The sequence below is a fragment of the Chenopodium album genome, chromosome 8 (genome assembly GCF_948465745.1).
Source record: "Chenopodium album chromosome 8, dcCheAlbu1.1, whole genome shotgun sequence".
In the NCBI taxonomy this organism is placed as follows: Eukaryota; Viridiplantae; Streptophyta; class Magnoliopsida; order Caryophyllales; family Amaranthaceae; genus Chenopodium; species Chenopodium album.
The window spans coordinates 13,015,496-13,031,489 of record NC_137841.1 but is presented as its reverse complement, the minus strand read 5'-3'; the positions used below and the strand labels follow the sequence as shown (position 1 = coordinate 13,031,489).

General features: G+C 38.7%; 1 non-coding gene across 1 annotated transcript; it reads left to right on the top strand.

The window, feature by feature from the left end:
* The first annotated feature begins 3,353 nt into the window (after nucleotides 1-3,353).
* LOC145557046 (small nucleolar RNA R71) lies at nucleotides 3,354-3,459 on the top strand. The gene has a single exon (XR_014092126.1). It is a non-coding gene; the product is annotated as a small nucleolar RNA R71 (small nucleolar RNA).
* The last annotated feature ends 12,535 nt before the right edge of the window (nucleotides 3,460-15,994 follow it).

Below are 15,994 nucleotides of genomic sequence, written 5' to 3'. Positions count from 1 at the left end.
GGGCTTCTTTCAACCTACAAAAGGACTTATGACAAGCATCATCAAACACAAACTCCTTATCTTGTTGCAATAGGGATGTGAGAGGCTTAGCGATCATTGAAAAATCTTTAATAAAACGCCGATAGAACCCGGCATGGCCAAGAAAAGACCTCACTTCCCTCACGTTGGTGGGGGGAGGAAGTTTTTCGATGACCTCAACCTTGGCTCTATCAACCTCAATGCCGGCATGGGAAATTTTGTGCCCAAGAACAATCCCACTTTCGACTATAAAGTGGCACTTTTCCCAATTCAACACGAGGTTAGCCCTCTCACACCTTTCTAAGCAACGAGATAAATTAGATAAACAATCTTCATAGATGGCTCCTCCAACGGAGAAGTCATCCATGAAGACTTCTATCTCATCCTCAATCATATCACTAAAAATGGACATCATGCAACGTTGGAATGTTGCGGGGGCATTACAAAGCCCGAAAGGCATCCTACGATACGCATAAGTACCGTAGGGGCATGTGAAAGTTGTCTTCTCTTGATCCTTAGGGTCAATTGGGATTTGGAAAAATCCCGAGTAACCATCAAGGAAACAATAGAAGGAATGCTTTGTAAGCCTTTCCAACATTTGATCAATGAACGGTAGTGGAAAATGATCTTTGCATGTACTTGTGTTAAGTTGGCGATAGTCAATACACATGCGCCAACCGGTAACAAGTCTAGTGGGTACTAGTTGATCATGATCATTTTTCACTACCGTCATGCCCCCTTTCTTAGGCACAACTTGCACGGGAGATACCCAATCACTATGAGCAATTGGGTAAATAATTCCCGCATCAAGAAGCTTAGCCACTTCCTTCCGCACAACCTCTTGCATGGAAGGGTTAAGCTTTCTTTGCCTTTGCCTGACGGGTTTGGCATCTCCCTCTAGATCAATTTTGTGCATACATAAAGATGGACTTATACCCTTGATATCATCAATGGTATAGCCCAAAGCTTTTTTGTGATTTCTCAAAACATTGATCAAGAGGTAGGTTTGCTCCTCCGTTAGGTTAGAATTTACAATCACGGGGAAAGACTCATTGGGACCAAGAAATGCATACCTCAAGCCCAAAGATAGAGGTTTCAAGTCTACCTTTGGTGCTCCCTTACCATTGGGGCTCTCTTCTCTTTCTTCAACTTGAAAGAGGTCATGAATGTAAGGAGCTTCTTCTTCCATGCTCGCGCCCTTGCACTCCTTGCTTTCCTCAAGCAAATCCTCATAGAATTGTATGTCTTCTTTGTGAGTACCTATCTTTGATTCATTCAACAACACACTTTCAAGGGGATCATTAGTGGCATGCAAGTGGGAGCGAGAAAATTCATCAAGAAGCGTATCAAGAATATCTACCCTAAAGCATTCACCACTTGAGGAGGGTTGTTGCATGACATTGTTCAAATCAAACTCAATAGAATCATTGTCAATTTTCAAGGATATCTTCCCCTCCTTCACATCGATGATAGCTCTAGAAGTGGCTAGAAATGGCTTACCCAAAATTATAGGAATCCTCTCATCCTCATCCATTTCTAGCACATAGAAATCCACGGGGAATGTGAACTTTCCTACCCTAAGGGGAATGTCCTCAACTTTGCCCATGGGGAACTTAACGGAACGGTCCGCTAGTTGGAGAGTAATGTTAGTGGGAGAGAGGGTTCCTACACTAAGCTTTTGGTAAACGGAATAGGGCATGAGACTCACACTTGCTCCTAAGTCACACAAGGCTTTATCAAATTCAATGCCATTGATAGAGCAAGGGATAGAAAAGTTACCCGGATCTTTCAATTTGGTAGGTAGTTTGTTGGAAAGAATCGCACTACAATTGGCGGTTAAACTCACCGTCTCACACTCCCTTCTCCCACTCAAAAGATCTTTCAAAAATTTGGAATAGTGGGGCATTTTCTTCATAACATCAACAAAAGGGACGGAGATATGCAAATTCTTAATGACTTCCAAAAACTTCCCAAATTGGGCATCAAGTTTAGCTCTCATAAATCGTTGTGGAAAGGGTAGCTTCTCCTCTCTAGGTTGGTGATTTAGGGGCAAGGGGGTGGCTTCTTTTTCCTTGAGCACCTCAACATGTTTTTCTTTTTCAACACTCAATGGCTCATTGGGTTTTTCACCCTCATTCTCTAACTCCGCCTCTTCTTGGGGTTCTTCCTCAATCAAAGGGTCACTCCCTACTACCTTCCCACTCCTTGTTGTCATGGCATACAAAGTTTTTGGGTTGACTCCTTGACTTGGGATGTGAGAAGAAGAAGGAGAAGAAGAAGAAGGGGATGAATTAGATGCAAGTTGAGCAATTTGAGTCTCAAGCATTTTCATATGAGCATTGGTTCGTTTTTGAGCCTCTTCATGTTTCTTTTGATCCTCCTCACGCATTTTTAAAAGAGCATCTAATTTAGCCATCACGGGATCTATTGGAGGGGCTTCAATTTGAAGAGGTTGTTGAGGTGGAGGAAGTTGGGGTTGATGGAAACCCGGAGGCCTATTAGTTTGGGCATAGTTAGAAGCAAATTGGCCCCTATTGCCTCCGGTGCCTTGGTTAGGAACATTGATTTGTTGATTATTTCCCGTGTTACCTTGGTCACCAAAATTTTGATTTTGATGTTCTTGGTATCGGGGATTAGGTTGTTGGTTTTGATTACCATACCCTCTTTGGTTAGAGTAGCCTCTTCCATTGAAATTGGAAGGGCCTCCCCCACCATGGTACTGGTTATCATAACCACCACCATTTTGGTTCCAACCACGGTTTCCACCTTGATTCCAATTCCCCATTTGATTGGAGTTTGGCCTCAAGTTTCCTACATTTCCTATTCTAGGAGCAAAATTCATAGCATTGACATTTTCCATATTACTATCATGTTCATGGGAAGGGGGTTGAACTTCACAAGCATAGACACATTGAGAGGTATCATGATCATAGGTTTCACAATTAGAACAAAACATGCACCCTTGGGGCATTGTATTGTAAGAAGAGGGGGAGGAAGTATCCATACCATTGCCTCCCTTGGTTGAAGGGGAGATATTACCATGAGGGTTGGACCTTTCTTTCATCAATTCATCCATTTGCTTGGTCATTTTGGAGATTTGGGTAGAAAGGTTGTTGATTGCGTTGGCTTGCTCCAATGCATAAACGCCCTTGCTAGAAGTAGCATCCCTTTCTCCTTCGTACCAATCATCATAGTGCTTTGCGGCTTCCTCTATAATACACTCCACTTCATGCTCTCCTTTATTCATAATTGGACCACCGGCCGCGGCGTCTAGGCTTGTTCTTCCTTGAGGTGTGATACCTCCATAGAAAGTGTGAATGAGTTGATACTTGGGTATCCCATGGTGTGGGCATTGACGTTGAAGCTCTTTGTATCGTTCCCATGCCGCACTTAGAGACTCACCACTCTTTTGGCGAAAACCTTGAATCAAAGACCGAGCCTCGGCGGTCTTCCTATGGTTATAAAACCTCCTCAAGAAAGCCGTAGTCACTTGGTCCCATGTCGTGAGGGAACTAGGGGGAACCTCCTTCTCTAGCCATTCTAGACCTCTCCCAATTAGCGAAAATGGAAACATTTTGAGGCGAATATATTCTTGAGTCACTCCATTGGCCTTTATTGTGTCACAATATTTCTCAAACTCTTTTAGGTGCTCATGAGGACTCTCAAACTTTCCACCCGAGAATTGTTTCCTCTCAATCAAGGCAATCAAATTAGGCTTGATCTCGAAATTGTTGGCTTGAGTAGTAGGAGTTAGGATCCCACTTTGCACTCTAAAAGCTTCGGGGGCCCCAAGACGACTCAAAGGCGTGTTCTCTCCCATTTTAGAACCTTCTTTACTTTCAAACTTATAGGTTGAGAAAGGGTTGATTTCTGAATTCGAAGATGATTTAGGGATATCTAATTCTTCACTTGAGGGTGAAGAGGGTGGAGTATCTTCTAATTCTCTTACTCCTCTCGTTGGAGTGCGGGAATTTCTACTCCTTGCTCTTGCTTCTCTTCGAAGTAGGGACAAAGACCTCTCTAGCTCTGGATCGATGGGAATTAAAGATCTTGAGCGGGTTTGTCCTCTGTTCATACAACAAAGCTAAGAAGAACGTAAGCACCGACAAGTAACAAAAGTAGCAAACACTAACAAATAAAGGTGAGATAGTCTTAAACAAGCAATGAAATAGCAATGGAAACCGTCTCCCCGGCAACGGCGCCAATTTGACAAGGGAATAATCGTGTCGTCGAGCGACTACACCTAAGTCAAATTAATTTATAACACTCTACCAACCTAATACGTGTATAGGGTAAATAGAGGGGTCGAACCACAGGGAGACATGCATAAACACCGCATTCACTACTTAAGACTTTAAGCTATCTCGGGACAAGAAGTATGAATAACTAAGAGATTAAACTAAGGATTAAGAATGATTAAAGATCAATATAACTAAACACCAAGGGAAGTGGGTAGATGTAGATGCCACTTGATCATGCAACAACACAGAATCAAAGCAATGGTAAACTAAGCATGCAAGAATATCGAAATAAAGCTCGATCTAACTGCCTTCCGGGGTTAATCGATTTCTCCTAACATAGCCTCTAAGTTTCCACATTAGAACCATATATTAGAAGGTGCAAACAAAGAATTATCGATAGTAATGAATCTCAACTAAGTCAACTTCCGTTACTTGTTAGTAAAGACTCATCTTTGATCAACTAACAATGTGCACTTGCAAGAAAGATCAAAGAATATCAAGCATACAAAGACTTTAATCACCATTAACATAACCCCCAACATCATAAGCATGAATCAATTAACAACTACACCATCCCCACACCCTTGGCTAGGTGACTACTCACAAATCATATTGAAGACAATATCAATCATCAAATCAATAAGCTTCAACATGATCAATAAGCAAAGAAGGAAAATCAAAATAAGCAAACTAAACTAGATACAAAAGTAAAGAAAGAGAGTAAGAGATTGCTCATTCATTGAAGATGAAGATTTACAAAGATTCAATCAAACTCCTTCTTCAATATCCAAGTTCATCAATAGAAATCCACACTTTCTCTCTCTACTAATGAAGTTTCTCCCTCTAGATTAAGCTAAAAATGTAGAAAATTAGAACTAAGTTAATCCCCCAAAACGTTCTAAAAAGGGACTTATATAGTCCGTACAGAGTCAGCTGAGAAAAGGAGAGGTCCGACCGAACAAATGGGAAGGTTCGGCCGGACTACAGGGTAGGTTCGGCCGAACCATGGGTAGGTTCGGTCGAACCTCCCTGATCCTGGTCTGGTCGAACTCCTGTGGTTCGGCCACTCCTGCAAAACTGCCAATTTTCATCTTGCCCCTGCCTCGAAGTTCGGCCGAACCACTGAGCAGGTTCGGCCACACCTTGGTTCGGCCACACCATCAGGAGGTTCGGCCGAACCTCTTCTGAATCATGCTTCCTCTAGCTTCCTTTGAGCTTAGCTTCCTCCTCTTGAAAATCTCGATGGTTCCTACAAAGCATAAGCATGAAAAGCACAATAAGAGCAAAGCGGGAAGACTAAGAAAAGGGAGGATAAAGGGGAAAGAAAAGAGAAAGCAAAGCTAAGTAAAAATGCTTAGAAAGAGGGCCAAACAAGTGCAAACGAGGGGAGAATCCTTAGAGAAAAAGGATAAAAGAATGGCATAAATGCCACTCATCAACACCACCCACTCAAACAATGTTAGTACCTTTAACTTAAGTGAAGTCCTTGCTATGAATAACCAAGGAAAAAAGAAACAATTTAGGAGGAATTTTACTCCTAGCGGTTTGAGTTATGACACCGCATTTGACCGACTAAATGCAAAAGGTCTTATAACTCCTATTGGACCATTTGGGGACCCACCGGTTGAGAAGAGGACAGCTAACTAGAACCCCAATGCACATTGCAAATATCACCAAGGTAGGGCCCATCAAACTGAAAATTGTTGGAAGCTATTCAAGATTTAATTGATAACAACAAACTGCCATTGCCTCCTGCCAGTAAGAAGCCGAGCATTGACAATGCGCCTCTTGCTCATTCCTTGGCCATCTCTGATGAAGAAAACGAGGTTGATCCCTTATCTCTCATCAAGCCTATCGAAGAAATCCATGCTATCGAAGAAGAGGAGGAGATCTTTCTCGATGCCATGGATGACTTTCCTGAACCAGCAAGTAAAGAGGATGTACGGTAGCTTACATTGTCCATGTGGAAGGGATCAAACTTGCTACGCGAAGCTCTCAAAGTTGCGAAGAAATAATTAGAGGAGCTTCAGAAAAAGTGTGACAAGGTTCCACCCACGAAAAAGAAACCTAGGAGAGAGTTCACACCCATGGGAATGACCTATGATGCTGCTTTTGATCGGCTCTATGATTGAGGATTAATCAAACCTATTGGCCCTACCGAGGATCCAGCAACAGAAAAGCGATCTTCAAGATGGGATCCCAATTCCTATTGCAAGTACCATCAAGGAAACATTCATACCACTGATGAATGCTACAGGTTTCAAAATCTTATTTAAGATCTCATAGTAGCAACACTAGTAGAGAAATACAAATAGGCAACCCCCTAATGCCACCGGTTCAGGCCAAACCGGTGGCAAAACCGGCCTAAAAATGGGCGGGTTTTTAAACAAAGAGAAATGGCACCGGTTCAGCTCAAACTGGTGCCTTTACGAACCGGTTCGTTTAATTATTAAACAAAAAATCGCCCCATTCAACTCCCCCACAACCCTAATTTTTCTCATCCCTTTCTCTCTCCTCTCCTCTCCTCTCCTCCTCTTTCTCTCTCCTCCTCCTCTTTCTCTCTCCTCTCGTCCTCTTTCCTTCTTGCTCACCGATGTCCATCATTTCTTTCTCTTTCTGGATCTCCTCCTCCTTTCTATCACTCGAAAACCACCAAAAATTCAAAGACAACAACATGCAACACCGATTTTGATTTTTTTAAACGATTTCTTGGTTTTTTTTTACCATTTCAATCGATTTCTGGGTTTTTCGATTTCAATTTTTTTTCAATTTCAATTATTTCGATTTCTGGGTGTTTTCGATTTGTGGGTTTTTTCCAATTTCAATATATTTCGATTTTGATTTTTTTTTTCGATTTCTGGTTTTTTATAATTCGATTTTAATAGTTTTTTTTTCGATTTTGATTTTTTTAATTTTGATTTCTGGGTTTCTTTTTTCGATTTTGTTTTTTTTTATTTCTTGGTTTTTTTTATCGATTTAAATTTTGATTGTGTTTTTTTCGATTTTGATTTTGTTTTTTGATTTCAATTTCTATTTCTGGGTTTGATTATTTTTGGTTAATGCATGCGATTTTGGGGTTTTTATTTTCGTTATTTTAATGTTTTTTTCCTGGGTTATTTTTTTCCATTTCAATTCTCTTTTAATAGGGTTTTTTTTCGATTTTCATTTTTTTTTATCTCTGGGTTTATTTTATTTTCGATTTCAATTTTGTTTTAATCAAATTTTTAATCAATTTCGATTTTGTTTTTTTTTTTTTTCAGATTTTAATTTTTTTTTTCGATTTCAATTTTTTTTGTTCTCTGGGTTTTTTTCGAATTCAAGTTTTTTTCTGGGTTTTTTCGATTTCAATTGTTTTCTTGGTTTGAGTTTTTGGGATTAAATTTCTGGGTTTTTTTTCGAAGCTTAATTATATTAATCGATTTTTTTTTTTGTTATAATTGGTGCAGGTATGTTATTTAGATCTTAAATCGAAGAAGATACAAGAATATTGATTTAGACTTGAAGGGGGGTTTTTTTGTATTTATATTGTAATATTTTTTTATATTTATATGTTGTAATCGAACTATTTTATTGATCTATATTGTAATTTTTTTTTTATTATATATTGCAAATTGTCGATGATATTGATTGATATTCGCTTTATGTTTTGATGTTATTTATTTTAGTCTATTTAATTTTTAAGTGGAAAAAACAAAAACAAACAAATATATATATATATATACATATAAAATTTTTGGGCACTTTTGGCACCGATTAACTGGTGCCAAAAACAATGAAATAAATTAACCGGTGCCAAACCGGTGCCTTTTTAAACCACTTATTGGCACCCCCACATTGACACTGGTTCAAACCGGTGTCTTAGGCCGGGTTTGAACCGGTGCCAATTTCATTTTTTCACGTAGTGCAAACTAGATCCCATTGCCTCTAGCTAGTGAGAAAACTAGGAAACCCTTCTATCTACAAGTAATTGACAGATGCAAGAAGAGTAATAGACTCTATACTCCAATTGGGATTTCATACGCTAAAATGTTCAACATGCTCTCCGAGAGTGGCAGGGTTAAACCTCACGAACCGAGACCATTTGAATCGCTAAAGAGGACAGATAGATTCTACTGTCAATACCATCAATCAGGGGGTCACACTATTGAAAAATGTTTTAAATTTAAAGATTTAATTCAGAAAATGAGTGATGACAAAAAATTAGTCCGAATCCCACAAGAAGAAAACATAAGTATTAATGAGGTTTGGGACAGCGACGATGAAGACGTTTATCTTAAGGATATGGAAGAACCTCCACTTTCAATCATATATCCAATAAGCGATTTTTGGGATGAAGAAGATTCATCTATAGACGTCCTCACAAGATCTGGGAGAATGCAACCTCCCGTTTCAACACAGCCTATACCAACTACGCATCAAGTTCCCATACCTATCAAAGAAGACAATGATATTGTCAAACAGTTCAAGAAAACTAAAGTTGAGATGAATGTATGGAAGCTTCTAGCAACATCTCGAGAATATAGGTTGGCAGTGATGAATACCTTGGATAAGATAGGGATAGATTCTGACACCACTCCTTAGGGGTTGGATAACTTCCTTAAGAGTGATCTCCCTAGTCCTATCAACTTGATCACCTTTTCTGACAAGGATTTACCTCCAGAAGGTGAAAAGCATTATAAGGCACTAAACCTCACAGTAGTTTGCAAGAGGATGAATGTCCCTATGACTCTTGTAGACAATGGATTGGCAACTAATGTCTATCCACTCAGAGCTGAGAGGATGCTAGGCATAAGGGATGAAGACTTAACCCCGTCAACACAAGGAATAAGAGCTTATGATAACACTCGTCGTCAAGCTCTTGGTAAGATTACCATTAATATAACGGCGGAAGCGATAGAACACACTACTACATTTCAAGTGGTAGATATAAAATCCTCATTCAATTTATTGTTGGGACGCCCTTGGCTTCATGAACTAAAGGTCGTCCCTTCATCTCTCCACCAACAGGTAAAAGCCATAGTTGGAGGAATTCCTATTACGATCGATTCTTCACCCATGAGGATTAAATCTATAGAAAATCCAATAATTAATGTAGATTGCTATTTTCACCCATAAGGAAACCAGGGTTCGAAATTTTCCTAGATTGCTATTTTCTAGATGAAATCCCAACTCCTATCCACAAGGAGAAAGCACCCCCATGCTTTGACTTTAATGTCATGGGATTACTATTTGGGCGAGAAAAAGATGAGCCGAAGTACATAGAGGATAACTCCTCGCTCATCCAAACGGTCCTACAAAGTGAGAACTTTGACCCCTCAAAGCTCATCACTCCAGCAGAAGGATCACTATAAGGATGGCGCAAGACACTCAAGGTGACTACTCCAAGTGGAAGGAGAATCTCCATTACGACAAGGCAAGGACCAATGTTCGAAGAGTTGTCAGAGTCAGAGTCAGAGTCCTTTCCTATAGAGTCATATAAGTCCTTAGTCATAGCACCCCCTTCTGCTATCTCTTCCCCTAGGATAGTTAGCAATCAAGTCCCTGAGGACATATCTCTTTTCGATGTAATGATTTCTGAGTTTAATAATATGTCTTCTTCCGCTTACTCCTCGTGATTTTCTTTAACCCAAGATGACGAGCATTGCTTAACTAACAATGAAAATGACAAAGAACTTATTAAAGCAATGGAAACACTTGAAAAGAAAACACCGATAATTGAGGAAACTGAGAGGGTTGATATCTCAAATGATTCAACCATTAAAAGAGAAGTTAAAATCGGGTTAACACTTAATGAACAAGAGAAAACCGATTTAATCAATCTACTTAAAGAATTTATTGATGTATTTGCTTGGTCATATGAAGATATGTCAGGCATTAATAGAGAAATAGCTCAACACACCATACCTCTAATTCCAGGAATGAAACCTGTAAAACAAAAGTTACGTCGAATGAAACCCGACGTAGCTCTTAAAATTAAAGAAGAAGTTCAAAAACAAATAATTGCAGGTTTTATCAGGGTATCCAAATACCCCAAATGGGTGGCCAACGTCGTCCCAGTCCCGAAAAAGAATGGAAGGGTAAGAATGTGTGTCGACTATCGAGATCTAAATAAGGCAAGTCCAAAGGACGACTTCCCTTTACCACACATCGATATTTTGGTAGATAATACAGCGAATCATGCCCTTCTCTTGTTCATGGACGGATACGCGGGGTATAATCAAATTCTCATGGCAGAAGAAGACATGGAGAAAACAACCTTCATAACACCATGGGTTACTTACTACTACACGGTAATGCCATTCGGATTGAAAAACGCAGGTGATACTTACAAACGAGCAACGACTTCCTTGCACTATAACATGATGCACAAAGAAGTTGAAGTATATGTGGAAGATATGATTGTGAAGTCAAAAGATCGCCCAGGCCATCAAGTATCCATGGAAAAATTCTTTAAAAGGCTAAGAAAATACTACATGATGTTGAATCCATCCAAGTGTGCTTTTGGAGTCACCTGAGGCAAGCTTTTGGGTTATGTCATAAGCTCTAGAGGAATAGAGATAGACCCAACCAAAATCAAGGCAATCATGTCAATGCCACCGCCCAAAACCGAGAAGCAAATTTGAGGATTTATTGGCCGGTTGCAATACATAAGCAAGTTCATATCACAATTGACAATAATATGTGAACCAATATTCAAGAAGCTTAAAAATAATGTACTAGTAATATGGGACGATGAGTGTCAAAAAGCCTTTGATAAAATTAAAGCCTATCCCGCAAATCCTCCCGTATTAGCACCAGCACTTCCAGGAATACCTCTTAGGTTGTACCTAACAGTCACCAAAGAAACAATGGGAGCCATGCTTGCAAAAGAAGTAGAAGGTAAAGAAAATGCAATCTACTATCTAAGTAAAAAGATGCTCGAGTATGAAGTACGCTACACACCACTTGAGAAATTACATGCTCGTGCATATAGTCTTTGTAGTTTCCCGAATGGATCCACTCAAGTTTTTATTCGAGAAGTCTACACTCAATGGGCGCATATCAAGATGGATAGTCAACTTAGCCTAGTTCGATGTAAGATTCATGCCTCAAAAAGCTATCAAAGGATCTGTGGTCTCGGATTTTCTAGCGGACTTTCCAATAGAAGATTCAACGCCAATACACGACAATGAATTTCCAGAAAAAGACTTGATGGTCACAGAAGATGATACTTGGATCTTATACTTCGATGGAGCTTCAAACCAAAAAGGATGTGGCGTTAGAGTATTACTAGTATCACATGAAGAAGAGCATGTTCCAATCTCCATAAAGCTAGATTTCGACGTTACCAACAACGCTGCTGAATACAAAGCATACGTGGTAGGCCTTGAAACAGCTTTGGCATTGGGAGTGAAGAAATTACAAATATTCTAGGACTCTTCATTTATCATCAACCAAATCTCTAAGAGATAGAAAGTAAGGAGCGAAAGTCTAGACCCTTACCAAACTTATCTGGAAACTCTCACTAATCAGTTAGAGAAGGTAGAATACATGTATCTACCTAGAGAGGAAAATCAATTTGCTGATGCCCTGGCATGACTAGCCTCAATGGTTAGGATTCCTACAGAAATCGAGCAAATGCCTCTAACTATAGAAAAAAGGCATAAATTGGCTTATATTGAAGCTATAGAAGATGATGAAGTGATCCAAGAAGAAGAAGAAGAAGAAGAAGAAGAAGAAGAACCGTGGTATATTGATATACTTAATTATTTCACCAAAAGAGAATACCCTCCTCTTGCCGACAAAAGAGCAAAACGAGCATTAAGACTCTTGGCTTCCCAATATGTACTCATAGACAACGAATTGCATAAAAGGTTCCTAAACGTAGAGCTCTCTTATGTGTAGGAAAAACGGACGCTCAAGGAGCAATGAGGATAGTTCACGAAGGCATTTGTGGAACTCATGTAAATGGAAAAATGCTAGTCCAAAGGATAATGCGAGAAGGATACTATTGGACTACCATGAACAGGGATTGTCATCAATATGTAAAAAGATGACATAAGTGCCAAATTTACGCCAACTTACAACATGTTCCTCCATCTCTACTCTACATCTACACTTCACCATGGCCATTCTCTACATAGGGAATTGACATTATTGGTAAAATTACTCCCCCAGGAACAAGAGGTCATGAATTCATCCTAGTAGCAATTGATTACTTCACAAAGTGGGTCGAAGCACAATCATATGCTAAACTCACTGCAAAACATGTAGCACTCTTTATCGAAAGGAATATTATTTGTCGGTATGGAGTCCCGCATAAAATGATAAGTGACAATGGAACTTACTTTCAAGCTGAGTGTGAAGAATTGTTACAAAAATATGGCATTCAACACTATCATTCTTCTCCTTATAGACCTCAGGCAAACAGAGCAGTCGAAGCGGCTAATAAAAATCTAAAGACTATCATTGAGAAAATGACTTAAAATTACAAGTATTGGCTTGACAAACTCCACTTTGCATTATGAGGTTATCGCACGTCAATTCGCACATAAACAGGAAATACGCCATTTTCCTTGGTTTATGGATTGGATGTCGTACAACCTGTAGGGCTAGAGATACCATTTCTACGCATTGCATTAGAAAGCAAACTCGATGAAGTTGAATGGACTAGGGCGAGATATGAGGAGCTAATTCTACTTAATGAAAAACGACTGGAAGCTCTACATCATACTCAATGCTATCAAACTCGTATGGCTAGGCATTTTAATAAGAAGGTAATTTAGAAAACCAATAAGTCAAAGCTTACAAATTGGAACCATAAAGGCCCTTATTTAAGTGATTAACCATTCTTGCATCGCGCTAAACTTTTATTTTAAATGGTCATTTGGGACCAAAATGATTTGGTGGATTGGACAACCTCGTCTATTGCTTACTCCAAATTAAATTAATTAAATTAAATATAAAGAGTCAAGTGTTTGGAATTTATTAGCAAGTATGTTGAGTCGATTGAATTGTTTAAGTGTGGAGTCTTGATTAATGAATTCAAGTTGTATGTTTATTTACTTTAATTAGTTGAGCATGTCATGTTTGGTGCGTTGTAGCTTGTATGTACTCAGCTTTGCTGATTGCGTGCTTTTGTGTGTTTTCTTTTGGTCATGACCTTCGCCTTTCAATGACCCTGTGATGATCCAATTATTACACTTGTATTATTGGGGAGCAGTATTGCACAGGTTAGCTTGATGATGTGAAGTTCGGTGATTTGACATACCCATTGTCAAGGGATTGGTGTGATTGAGAGTATTCGTTCTTTGTGTTGAACTTATTTATGTTTTACTATTTTAATTATGTTTTGGGATGTTGAATATTGGTTTTGGTTTTAAATAAGGGCCTTTATGGTTTCAATTTGTAAGCTTTGACTTATTGGATTTTGTAGGGAATAGTTTCAAGCCTTTAAAATCCCACTAGCTTGAACCCCACTGTGATCATACACTAAAGTACGGTGGCGTCCAAAAGGGAAGAAGATAGAGCAAAAGAGTCGCCAACAAGTTTTTAAGGAACTTGTAAACCGTTCACGAGGTGAAGGTTACACCCCTTAACGATCCAAGAGATCGTCAACTCCACAAGGTCATGAACCAAATAAGGGTTCGGGGATGATGGTACAAATCCAACCTAAAAGAGATTGAACCTGCCCTAATAATAGGCCTCTACTTTATTCTGATCGTATTCATGTGCGCTTTCTGACTAACATACAATCAATAGGATTAACCCTAAACCTGTTTAATCTATGTTGGTTGAACATTAATGCACAAATAAACTATCATTGGCGATCACTTGAATTATAATCAAAGTTAACCTAACAAGATTATTAATTATCTTATTAAGCGTGATTACAAGTACCAAATTCCCTTTAAACATGCAATAAAGGTGATCAAGCAATAACAATATAAAATAATATGTATCAAGCAACATAATAAATAAATAATCATAATAACCATAAATTATAACAATTATAATCATAATCATGTTCATGTTAATATTAAAGCATAATAGAAATAGCAAGATCCTAGGCATGATACTAACAAGATTAATAACAAACCCTAGCATGTCACTAAGCAATAAAAATTAAATCTTTAGCCCTAACATGATACTAACATGAATTAATATTAGGAAGAATATAGGAAGCATCATACTTTTAATCATACTTGATATTAAAGTTACCCTAGACATGATACTAGGAATCAAAATAACAATCTAAGCATGATTTCTACATCATAATATCAATTAAACCTTTAAAGTACTTACTTGGATGCCTCGTACCTCTTTCTAATTACAAAAGACACACGTTAGTAACTTCAAGGAAAATAATAAACAAAACAATTAAATTAAATAATTGAAATATAGATTTGGGACCAAACCCTCAGAAATTAAAACCTTTCACGTCTAGGGCGAAGGCAACTTCGAATATGGCTAGGTGTTTCTAGATTTAATGAATGCGGAATTTTGTATTAAAAAGCAAAGAAGAAAGAATGCATAAATTAATGTTATTGAAAATTGATGAATGGATGATGTAAAAAAGAATTGAATATTGGTAATTGAAAAAAGTGATTGTTGATGATTGAAACCGGAGTTTTTGATACGATATTTATAGAGAAAATCATCCAAAAAAGATAATTTATCAAAACAGAGTCTGAAGATCGAAAAACTAAATTGGCGCCAGCCCTGGCTCATTGGCGTCAGGACCAGTGGCTAGCGCCAGGCACCAATGGCTGGCGTCTGGCGCCAATCCTGATTCCAGGCGCCAAGGCCTGGGGTTGGACTCCAATTTGTATTTCAACGCGTTTTCGAAAATCTGATAAATTTCCCGTACTGGAAGATAAAATAATATAATTTCAGTCGAAAATGCTATTTGATCTAATTAAAACTCTAAAGAATCCTAACTGAATTAAGAATGATAAAACCTTCTAGAATGTTCTAGAAGACCAAAACCATTCCTAATTACATTAGGAATGATAAATCATATTAGGCCCTCCCCTAGATCATTGGGCCGTACTTAAAACTCAAACCGGGCCCAGTTTAGTAAATTGGCCATAAATTCCTCAATATTCATCGGCATTGGGCTTATAATATATCGTTGGAAAGGTCTTTGCAAACCCCATCCAACTACACCACTATTGGACCCATATCATGGACCAACCGAACTGGATTGGCTGTTTTCTTAAAATAAAGTTTTCAAAAACAGAGAGAAGAGAAAAGAAAAGATATAAAACTTTCCGCAACACTGGACCTTTCCACACTTTCGTTTCATTCGATTATGACTTGACGTGAAAGGTACTCATCACTGGGTTTGGTTTTGGGGAGACACATTTGGGTGTCTACAGAAGCCCCCACTTTGACTGAGTTTGGAGAAACGCAAGTTTCGAAAACGAAAGCCAAAGTATCGATAGGGACGGAGAATGATTCAGAACGTTCTGCGATCCTAAATCAATCTTATAATGCCGATACCTGCAAAACTAGCATTCGTTAAACAGATAAAAGAGTTAAGAAACGCGTATCTTGCACCGTCGAGCACACGTCTCTGAAAGTAACCGATTGCTGCTGTTTTTGTGTTTTGACGACCTCTTGCAAGCTAGAGAATGCCATCCCGCTTGAAAACCGCTACGCCTTGTAACTGCTTCCAATTAGAAGATTGCTTTGCCTGAAACTATCCTCTCCGCTATGATAATATTCCACGTCCAAGGGAATATCATCGAAAA